Genomic DNA, 10,376 nt, shown 5'->3' on the forward strand with positions numbered 1-10,376 from the left:
GGACCGACACTAAACATGACGCCAGAGACGGGAAACAGAATGAAGGAGGACAAAATACGCTGGCAGAAACTAATGAAAACCACAGGGACCGGTGATACCTACATTTGGTCTCACAGTAGCCATCGCGTCAGTGTGATGTTTTCTCTGTCAATGACAGCGTCTGCCTCAAGTGAGAGCAGATTTTTGGGGAACCTTCGTGTTTTCAGTTTAAATATATAACCAAAAAGGTCATTTAAATGTAACTACAAAATCCAAAAATAAACCTCTAAATTAAAAGGAGACTTGTAGAATTCAAATAATCTTATCAGTGGCAAATAATATTCACTGGATCTGTAAGATTTTTCTGTGTTATTTGGAATAAATGTCCAGATCTTTTCAAAAATAAATAAATAAATAAAAAGGAAGAAAAATGGCACAAAAAGGATCTTATCCACCCCGACAACATTCATGATATATTATTTGTAAGAAGAGAAAAATAAAGGTTTTTTGCTTTTTTAACACTTCATCCGTCTCCAGGCATCATTACCTCCATCCTCCCACCTACAATCAATCAATTTCACACATATAAACCGAGAGCTGAACGAAGCAAGAGACGTAATCTAATTGAAGAGGGTAAACAATGCGGCAGTGAGCCGTCTTCAGCATAATCACTTCCCATCATGGCTTTATCTTGATTCTTCCTCCCACTTCTCTGAGGAGGCTTCTTCTTTTTCTCTCTTAAACACCATGCGGGTCAGTTGCATTTGACTAGGCGGCGTAATGAGGCGTGACACATCTGATTTTTCACACAACAGATAAAACACTGTGGACGGTAGTCTGCGTTGGCCACTCGCTGTCACCTCAGGTTGTTGAGAGTTATTTGTACAACTGTACAAATTCAAGTTATAAGATTCGAGTCTATATCTTGAAGCTAGATTTTAACATGATAGATGCAGCGCAATTTTTGGTTTAATACCTTATGAAATAATATAGTAAAGCACTGGGTGCTGATGTAGCATGCAGGTTGCACCGGTGACTACATGCCTCGAGGCTGAATGCAGCAGCCGGGTTCAGCTCTGACCTGAGGCCCTTTGCTGTGTCTTCTCTACAGTGTGCTCTCTAATTAAGGTGAAAAGCCCCTGGAAAAAAAAATATTTAGAAAGAAAAGCATTACAGTTATTGAATTCCATTTGCCTGTAATGCTGTAATGTTTCTAAATTAGAGCTAATTATCTGCCTAATGGGCAGACTGAAAAAAACAAAAGAACAAATGTGCCTTTTTTGAAGTGCCTGGCTTTGTCGTGGTAAATGGCAAAAGTGGGAAAGTCATCACGAACGGAGAAATAAACATAACATCGTTGTGGAAAATGACAAGAATATGTAAGCTGTGCCTCTAGACCAGAAACTTCTCACTGCTCCACAGCGTCACCACAATATTTTCCTGTGATGTTCTATTTTCACCATAAACTGTATATAAAAGATGGCAGTAACCACCACAGCGTTACCCACTGGTTCCTGGATGTTTTTGATCTGGTAACTGGATAGATGCAATCTGCAACACACAGACACACAGACCTGGCTCTTAGTCAGGAGAACTGGAGAGACAGTACCATACAGCAGACCATATTACTTGGCAAACATACCATTAGCATTCAGCATGGCCCAGACTGCTGTTTCCTTCCACTAATGTTTGTAGAAATCACATAAAAGCGCATCAAACAGCAAAAACACTATAATTCGGACACAGACCCTTTACTGTTCGTCCTATTTTGAAATATATGTAATCACGTTGTCAGCTTCAACTAGCATGAAATATGCCATTAACTGCAACAACAGGAAGTTGTTTCTGGGGAATTGTATTCTTTTCCTCAAAGGCCCATCAAAGCTCTGCGGGTGCTGCAGAAGATTCATGCTTGACTTTATGCTTTTCTATGCAGAATTTCTTGCATACCTCCTCCTTGTGTGGTGAGAGGATTTACAGATATGTATGAATATGTTTGAATATGTGGTGAGATGTCCTGCCTAAAAATTGCACAAAGTTAGTAACTGTATGCGGTGTTGTTTCGAAAGTTTTTGTTCCTTTATTTCTCTTTTTAATTTGTTTGCATGTCAAGCTAAGCTAATGAGCTGCTAGTAGCCTCCTTTTAATTACTGCTTTAATTTTCCATGTTTTTCATCTTTTCAAATGCATCTACTGATCAAGATCCAGGTTATAATTATGCTAATTCATTTGGTGCTTCAAAGAACTAACACACATTAATCTCTCATGTCAGTCCGTGAAAATAATTTAACACTATTTTAATTAAGTGCAGCTAAAATTACTCATTTATTTATTTAGCTTCAACTTGCTGCTAATTGGCAACTAGTGAGAGCGTGTAGGACTGTAAGTCATTTAGCTTAGTAGCTTTTTTTCCAAGTACCTTTTAATTATTTGAGCAAATATTTTGCTTTTCTTGTAGTCTTGTTTCTGCCTCGTTGCATATTATGTGAGCAACACAGCAGCAACCTGCAACATTTTCTGTTTCCTTGTAACCTTAATGAAAAGCTTTTATTCCTGACAAGTATCTGCTGCTATCTATGTTCTTATATCTAAATGATTCAAATTTTTAAAAACTGTGGGAAATGAATTCAAACTAACTTTCGGAGAGTTTGTGTCACATTTATCGCAAGAATCTCCTTCATACTGATGTGAATCAAAGAAAAACATTTCCAAAAATAAAATGCAGGTCACACTTGTGGAGTTTCACTCTGTGATGAGGAACCTAATTGTGTCGATGTGGTCTCATTTGCTTCTAATTTGAATATAGAGGCTTAATTCGTAAATCCATTTGATGTTCTCCGAAAGCCAAATCTTCTGCACTCTGCATCACCTTTCACATTAATTTATTTGAGAGTGTGTTTGTGTTTGCTCAGTCTCTAGTGGCTGACCAGTACTGTCCATTTCTCATCACTTTTATCTCTGACATTCATACTGTCAGTTCCACTTTGAACACAGCCAGCCAATTAAATGTGGCACAGTTATTAAATATTCGACCTCGCTCCCACTCTTATCGCAGCATTCCTGTTGAGGATAAATCAGCAGCAGCTTTACTTGTGAACTCTGTGGAAGTTTATTTCCTTTAGGAGTATTTGGCTTTGAAACAAGCTTCTTGTCAGTGTCACACAGTGAGATGAGTTTAAGGCCCAACAGCCATTTATTCAGTGCTGCTTACAATATACCTAAAAGCTGCAGAGGCAGTTTTAGAGGCCTCAGTGGGAGAGGTGCTTACTCTGAAGAAGCAGCCAAAACCAAGGATGGCTAAGAGCAACGTTTATTAAAATGGTCCTGTGTGAATGTAATAAGGAATAATGTTTTGATAGTAATTCCCTGAGGCCCTTTAGACCTGACACCTGACAGTGATTTGATCACATTTCTGAATCTGCTGTGTTTCAAGACAATTTAAGGTCTTATTTAAAAGATGTTTGACTATCATTGGATTTTTCTTCCTACTGTGCATTCAGGAATTTGGGGGAAAACATTACAAATTCAGAGAACAGGCTCAAAAGATTCTGTTTTATAAAAGCTGCTTGTGTCTCAGAGAGACAGCCAAGGTGTCCTTTGGCCTGGATGCTGTGATGTCACAGTTGTGGTTAGATAGACATGATCTTCCTCCCAACTTGTCACATATGATCTTTATCCTTAAGCGTCACACTTTTAGCATTCAACACTAATATTTGATGGCTCCACTAGGCAGGCATGCAGCAAGATGGGAACTGGTGCGGCAGGTATTAACCTGAAGTCCACTAACACTGTTTTGTCACAGTGCTGTTGGGACAGTGCACCTGGTCACCAGGTTGTCAACGTCCATCACAAAGCCAAATTCATCTCCACCCGAGATGAGCCTGGTCAGTGTGTTGTCATCTGCAAAGTTATGGAGTTTGACGGACTGGTGTCTGGAAGTGCAGCAGTTGGTGTAAAGGGAGAAGAGCAGGGGATAAAATACAGAGCCCTGAGGGGAACTGATGCTGATGCACTGAAAGTCTGAGACATGCATAGCCAGTCTCACATGCTACTTCCTGTCAGACAGGAAGTCAGTGATCCACCTGCAGGTGGAAGCAAGCGCATCGCCTAGGAGAGCTTGTCAAGCATCAGAGCTGGGATGACAAGATCATCACTGACTTTGTCATCTGCTGTAAACGCAACCACCTGCATCAGTTGATGTTGGTTGACTTGCCCAATTGCACAGGTGAACACGGTCTGGACATCGAGCTGATGGACAGATACAGAATCCTGAGTCTTCTTCTTAACAATAAACTGGAACAGAAAACACTCAAGCTCTGTACAAGTAGGGTCAAAGTCAGCCCAGTCATCTGCTGGACGGGTTGAGGTCTTCTGGGGTGTGCACGACATTGCTAAGGATCTTTTATGACACAATGATAGCTTCCACAGTCTTTTATGCAGTTGTCTGCCGGGGAGGTGGCAACATGAGCAGAGACCGCAAATGACTTTATAGACTGGCGAAGCCTGGTTCTGTCCTGGCTGGTACTCCAGATCCCATAGAGGAGGAGGAGGATGTTAGCCAGTCTAACGTCCATTATGGACAACATATACAATGATATACATATACAGCTGTTATGATGTGGGAAACCATCCACAGAAGTCAAACCTATTCTTTTACCAAGCTGCACACATTCGTTTAACCCCATAGAGTTGAGCATTTTATTATGGGCATCTATGAAGAGTGACTCACTTTTGGAGACAGCTGTGAAGTGGCCATTAGCTGTCCTGTGTCCAGTACTGTGGCAGCCGCTGGGTCAAAACACTCACGCCAAAGGACACACTGGGCATCATCCCAAACAGTGCGTGTGCACAAATCTGAGTAAACCATGTGTATGAATGGTTTACACCTCAGAATTAGAATTAAATAAATTAGGAATAAATAAAAAATAAAGAACACAAATTGTTAAGTGTGGCGCAAATGTTCATAATCCAAATGCCTGTTTTGTCAGATGGTGTCATTCTTATGAGGGCACATTGATATTATTGTCCTCACACTGAAAGATAATGTCGACTGAGATCTCTCAGTAATCCTTTGCAGGTTCTCCGGCGTATTAAAAAATAGGTTTTATTTCAGGCACGAGCTTTTCAGCAAAGTTCATTCCTCTCTCCTCACAAAGCATGAACATTCACAGCAGTAATCGTATCTGAACCCAGACATCTGATGTAAGTCGATCCTCTTAGCTTCACTGTCTTGGCGTAGTGTGGCATAGAGAGTCACTCTGTGTGCCGCTAAAACCCTTCACTGATGCTCTTTAATGATAACGTCCTCTCTCCTGATCCTGTCTTACCCTGCGCTCGCTGCCCTTTTCACAGCCTGTTCACCGGCTGGCCCTCGCCACCCAGATGATCGGATCTTACCCATCAGACGAGAGTGCAAGGCTTGGATATTTGAGAGGGATTAACCTTTCATTAGTGGACCCTACGTCAGATGTCTTTGCATACAACACACACACACACACACACACTGTGAAACTCACACACAGCTACAACTCAACTTGCTGCACGAGTGGTGTCAAGATTAAAGAGCAATTACATGCTACTCCACAAATGATAGATTGGAAGTGGAGTCAATGTGATGGTGACCTACTTTGCAGAAAGAGGGAGAAGAGGGAGAGACGATGGGGGGAGAAGGGACGAGAGGAGGAGCAAGAAAAGGAAATGAACAGTATTTTTAAAAAATGAAATTTGTCACAGAGGATAAACATGTGTGTGAAATACACTGTACAATGATTACATGATAATACGATGAGTATAACAGAGAAGACAAAGAATAAAGAGCTTTGTGGAAAGATGACATTAGTTTCTTTCTTTTTACTGTACACATGGAAGCATGCACTGTGCTGCGTGCCTGCCTGTCCTCAGTTTAGCTTCTCAGAAGAAACTCAAGACAGGTTATTTCCCTTCACTCCGTCTCATCTTCTATCTTATCTCTGTCTGTTTGTTAGGTAGATGAAGTTTTCACAAGGATCTCACTTCATGCAGAAGCATCTTTGTATCAGGTTTTGCCACCCAGGTGAACTGATGTCTTATTGCAGACATTTTTAATGTCTTTGTGAGTGGTTTCACATTTTTCACGATTCAAGAGTCTTGATTACAGACCCTGATTATACTACAATGTTCCCAGTTTACTTTTTCTTTTATTCATTGTATACACTGATCAGTATATGGCAGTCAGATGCTCCAAGATAAAGTCCACTGGCTCCATAACACACAAAAACTGTAAGGATGCATGCGCAAGTACACAAGACATCAAAATCCTGTAAAACAATGCGGAGAAAAAAGATGGAGCTTCTGCAGTGCAGACTTTATTTATGACTGGGTATGTTTGCTTTGTTTCCTGTGGAACTTGCCAATGGGGCACAAAGCACTACACCCATGAGAAAGCTAATTAAACCTCAAATACACTGCTTAATTATGCTTGCTCTTGGTCAGTCATTTGTTGTGCAAGTGCATGAAATCCATCCACACACACTTTCTAAGCTTAGTGTTGGTTTGTTGCTAAAACCGTTCGTGTGCCTATAATAAATGAGCTGCTGCAGCATGATCTTCATCAGCCCTGTTTTTTGTACATGTACATATATTTGCTGAATTTGTACCGTAAAAAAATATTGTGGAGACAAGAAAATCGTTACACAGTGTCACAAATTAGGTTTAATTTCTATACATCATCGCTGTATGCAGTCACTGAATTATGACTGATGGAAAAGAGCCGAACACAGTACATGTGGAACACACACGAGCACATGCAATATTATGAAAGCTTTCCCAGCCTACGGGCACAATATTTTCACCCCTTTGTTCGCTAGAGACAGGAAGGAGCACTGCTAATGGGTTTTTGGTTTCTGTGGATTACTGAACGAGTAGTATGACCTTGTTTTTTTTTAAATTTGTACATATCAGCAGGCCTTTCATTTCAACAATTAGATATCTCCATATTAATGTGCAGAACGAGGAACAAGACGTTTGGTACTAGAAGCTTACAAATGTCCATTTGTTGTCTGCTTGTAGTCCAGATGCTATTTCTGTATCACCCTTGAGCATTTGTGAGTTTTGGTCCTGAACATGGAAAGCAGGATAGAGACAGCGCTGGCTGAAATGAAGTCTCAAAAGCAAAACCTTTTATCTGATGAAGATTTTGTTTTGTTTTGAGGTTTTCTATTATCTAGATTTGTAAAGAAAAGGGCAAACAGGGAAGCTTGGCCATTTCAAAGCTGATGTGTTGTGGCCTTATCGTGCAGGTCTGAGATGATATGGATGAGTATTCCATCAATAATGTTTGAGTTGTATACCATAGTGGAAGTCATACTGTTTTATTTGTACTGTTGAATTGTTTCTTTTGGGTGGAATCCAATTCATCCTGTCATGACAGAGAAGATAAGTGGCTGTTGTACACCGCAGGAAAGTCATATGGATCATGTGTTACAGAAGGATGTTCAGTTGAGGAGCATCAGTCCAGGTGAGCCATGATCAGGAAGCAGGACTGTTAGTCACAGTGACAGAAATGATCAACATTTAGCAGGATGGGTCCTGAAGCAGAAAGAAATCTAGCAGAATTAAAAATAGTCTGAGGGAGAGGAAGAACTTTGAAACGTTGCACTGGGGAAAAAGAAAAGCGCTTGATGCACAGATCAATCCATATTCAAATCTGCTATAGGACCCCAGTCATGTACATGCATGCCCTACTAGTCATGAGATACCCATGAGATAGAAGCCAGTGATGTTATGGAATATATGGAATATAAGGCTCACATCCAAATTCCAGCAGCTTGGCACTGTATGCATAACAAAATGAGAGCGTTATTAGTGAGTGTCACAGTCACTGTCCATGGATGAAACAGGGAGCTTCCATGAGTACATCAGGAAGATGGTCTCCCAGGACGAACCGCTTCAAGGGTGCCTCAGACAGAAGAAGAGATGATGAGGAAGAAGAGACAATATCTTGGAAATATCTACCAATGACAGCTCGAGAAAGCGGCTGAGATTAAAAAAGCCTACCAGTGGCTAGAGAAGACTGGCCGGATAGATCAGAGGCTTTCATCATGGCAGCACAAGGACAGGTTCATAAAGGGGGGAGTGTACCACAGCAGACGGGAGTCAAGCTGTGTGAATGTGCTCTTGGGAAAGTCCAAATACAAGGTGGGACAGCGAGCAGGCGCAACCATGTGGCGACAGTAGTGTACAGGACGATCATGAATTAGAAATCCAAGCTGACAGCAACAGCAGAAAAAGCTGAGTGAGAAGACAGAAATGTAACAGATGCTGAAGGAACAACTGTAACAGATGTGGACGTCCACAGTGATCACAGTGACACAAACACATTTATTGAAAACATCTATTGCTAGACGCTTTCTTCTGTTCCTTTCGTTCACATCACAGACCACAAATCATTACATCTCCTTTGCACAGATCATGAAATGGTCTCTGTGGGATTCTGAAATTTTATCTCATTACGTTTATTTTCTTTCCATATTAATTACTTCCACTGTATCGAGGGAGGAAGAAGGAAAATAGGGCAAATTTCTCAAGTCTCATTTTCCATTTGGGTGAGCTCTGCAACAGCCAGTGGCTGTGGTGCGCGGTAGCAAAGACTCCTGTGTAATAGGGTTGGAAGTTAAGGCTCATTGCCTCCTCTGTTTCCTTAGTCTGGAACTCCCTGCAGGTCTCCAGTCCAAGTTATATGTTTTAATTTTGCAGAAAACATAAAGAAATTGTTGTATAAGCGAATAAAGCAAACTGACATTTTTTTAAAATGAAAACTTGGAAATGATCGCTGTTGTATGAGATGTTTACAACTTTTTTTGTGTCCTCTGTTTTGCTTTTGGTACAGAAAAGTTTGCTTTTAGAATATGTTAACAGCCAATTATGCATTCAGCTTCAGCCTGAACATTTTCTCTCAGTGTCTTAACATTTACAGGCTGCCATGTTTCTATAAGGCTGGCTCTCTTGCTTCCCCTCTCTCTCTGCTCTCAGGCGGAGTTGGGTAGGCCTTGGTGCCTGACCTCGCCCCTGAGTGGGGCATTCCTGCCACTGAGCCAGTGTGCACACCTGTTTTCCATTAACTCATCACCTTTTGAAAATAAAAGGCTAGCTGATACTTTCACTTCTTGCTAGACTATTTTTGCCCTCGTGGCAGTAATCAGACTCAACTCCAGTGATTATCTTACCTTTAAGCCTTCGGTTGCCTGACCTTGTTCTCGTCCAGCTGTCTTCTGGTGTGTGACTTTGCTGGAGCATGAAAAAAAAACTGTGATTCGAGAAAACTCTGCTGGTTTCCTGGAAAAGTAAGAATTAACCTAAAACTTACCTGTCTACTCTTCACCACCTTCATCTTTGGGAATCTTTGCCCGCCCCCTCCACCTGTACGTCCATAAAGAGTTATGAAAAAAGGACCAGAATCAATTCAGAAACAGTTCTCCTCTGCCTTGTAAAAGAAGATTAAAAGAAAACGATAAAGATTCTGAGAACTTGGTTTTGGTCTTGTGCGGTCTGCTTCTGACTCCTCGCTATCTGATAATTATGAAATGTATTTTTATGGGTTGATGTTGTCTTCGCTTTGGAGCATCCTCCGCCTGTACGGTGTCCCACGAAAATTCATCTCAGTCTTCAAGTCACTGTACCGCCACCCCAACTGCTGCATCAAGACCGACACGGGCCACACTGATCTCTTCGCCATCGAGACTGGTGTCAGGCAAGTCTCATCCTTCCTGTATCTAATGGAGGGGTGTTTTAGATATCACCCTGTTTCAACACACCTGAATCATATGATTAGTTCATTTCCAGGCTTCTGGAGAACTTCAAGACATGTTGAGGAGGTAATTTAGCCATTTAAATCAGCTGTGGTGGATCAAGGACACATCTAAAACCTGCAGGACACCGGCCCTCGAGGCCTGGAGTTGGACACCTGTGATCTAATGGCACGCAACTTCATCATGAAGAAAGCCCTGGTCAGGTCAGATGCAGGCATCAAATTGGACAGGAACAGTCGACTCACCAACCTTGATTTTGCGGATGATATAGCCCTACTGGGCGAAAACGGCCAGAGAAGCGGGAAAAGTCAGACTTCCCATCAGTGCTAAGAAATCAAAAACCATGCACATCGGCGACCAGGCCGGTATGCCTAAGATCAAGACTGGTGGGCAAGAACTCGAGGTGGTTGAGAGGTTCGCATTACCTCAGCAGCGTCATCATTTGGGGCAGAGATGCAGACGCCGATGTGAAGAGCCGCACTGGCAAAGCCTCGGTGGTATTCCAACAAATGCAAAATAGCTGGTCAATCTCAATCAACATCAAGCTTCATCTGTGCGCCTCAGTCATCATCCAAATGGCAATCTACGCCTCTGATACGTGGAAAGTGTCAG

The 10,376-nt window shown here is 41.7% G+C and overlaps 1 long non-coding RNA gene across 1 annotated transcript; it reads right to left on the reverse strand.

Annotated features, from left to right (window-relative positions):
- Positions 1-442: 442 nt before the first annotated feature.
- On the reverse strand, positions 443-9,378 carry LOC109204573 (uncharacterized). The gene is made up of 4 exons (XR_003213150.1): positions 9,323-9,378; positions 9,183-9,243; positions 1,484-1,530; positions 443-1,118 (listed from the first exon to the last, which is right to left on the reverse strand). It is a non-coding gene; the product is annotated as an uncharacterized LOC109204573 (long non-coding RNA).
- Positions 9,379-10,376: the final 998 nt, after the last annotated feature.

The sequence above is a fragment of the Oreochromis niloticus genome, linkage group LG12 (genome assembly GCF_001858045.2).
Source record: "Oreochromis niloticus isolate F11D_XX linkage group LG12, O_niloticus_UMD_NMBU, whole genome shotgun sequence".
Taxonomy (NCBI): Eukaryota; Metazoa; Chordata; class Actinopteri; order Cichliformes; family Cichlidae; genus Oreochromis; species Oreochromis niloticus.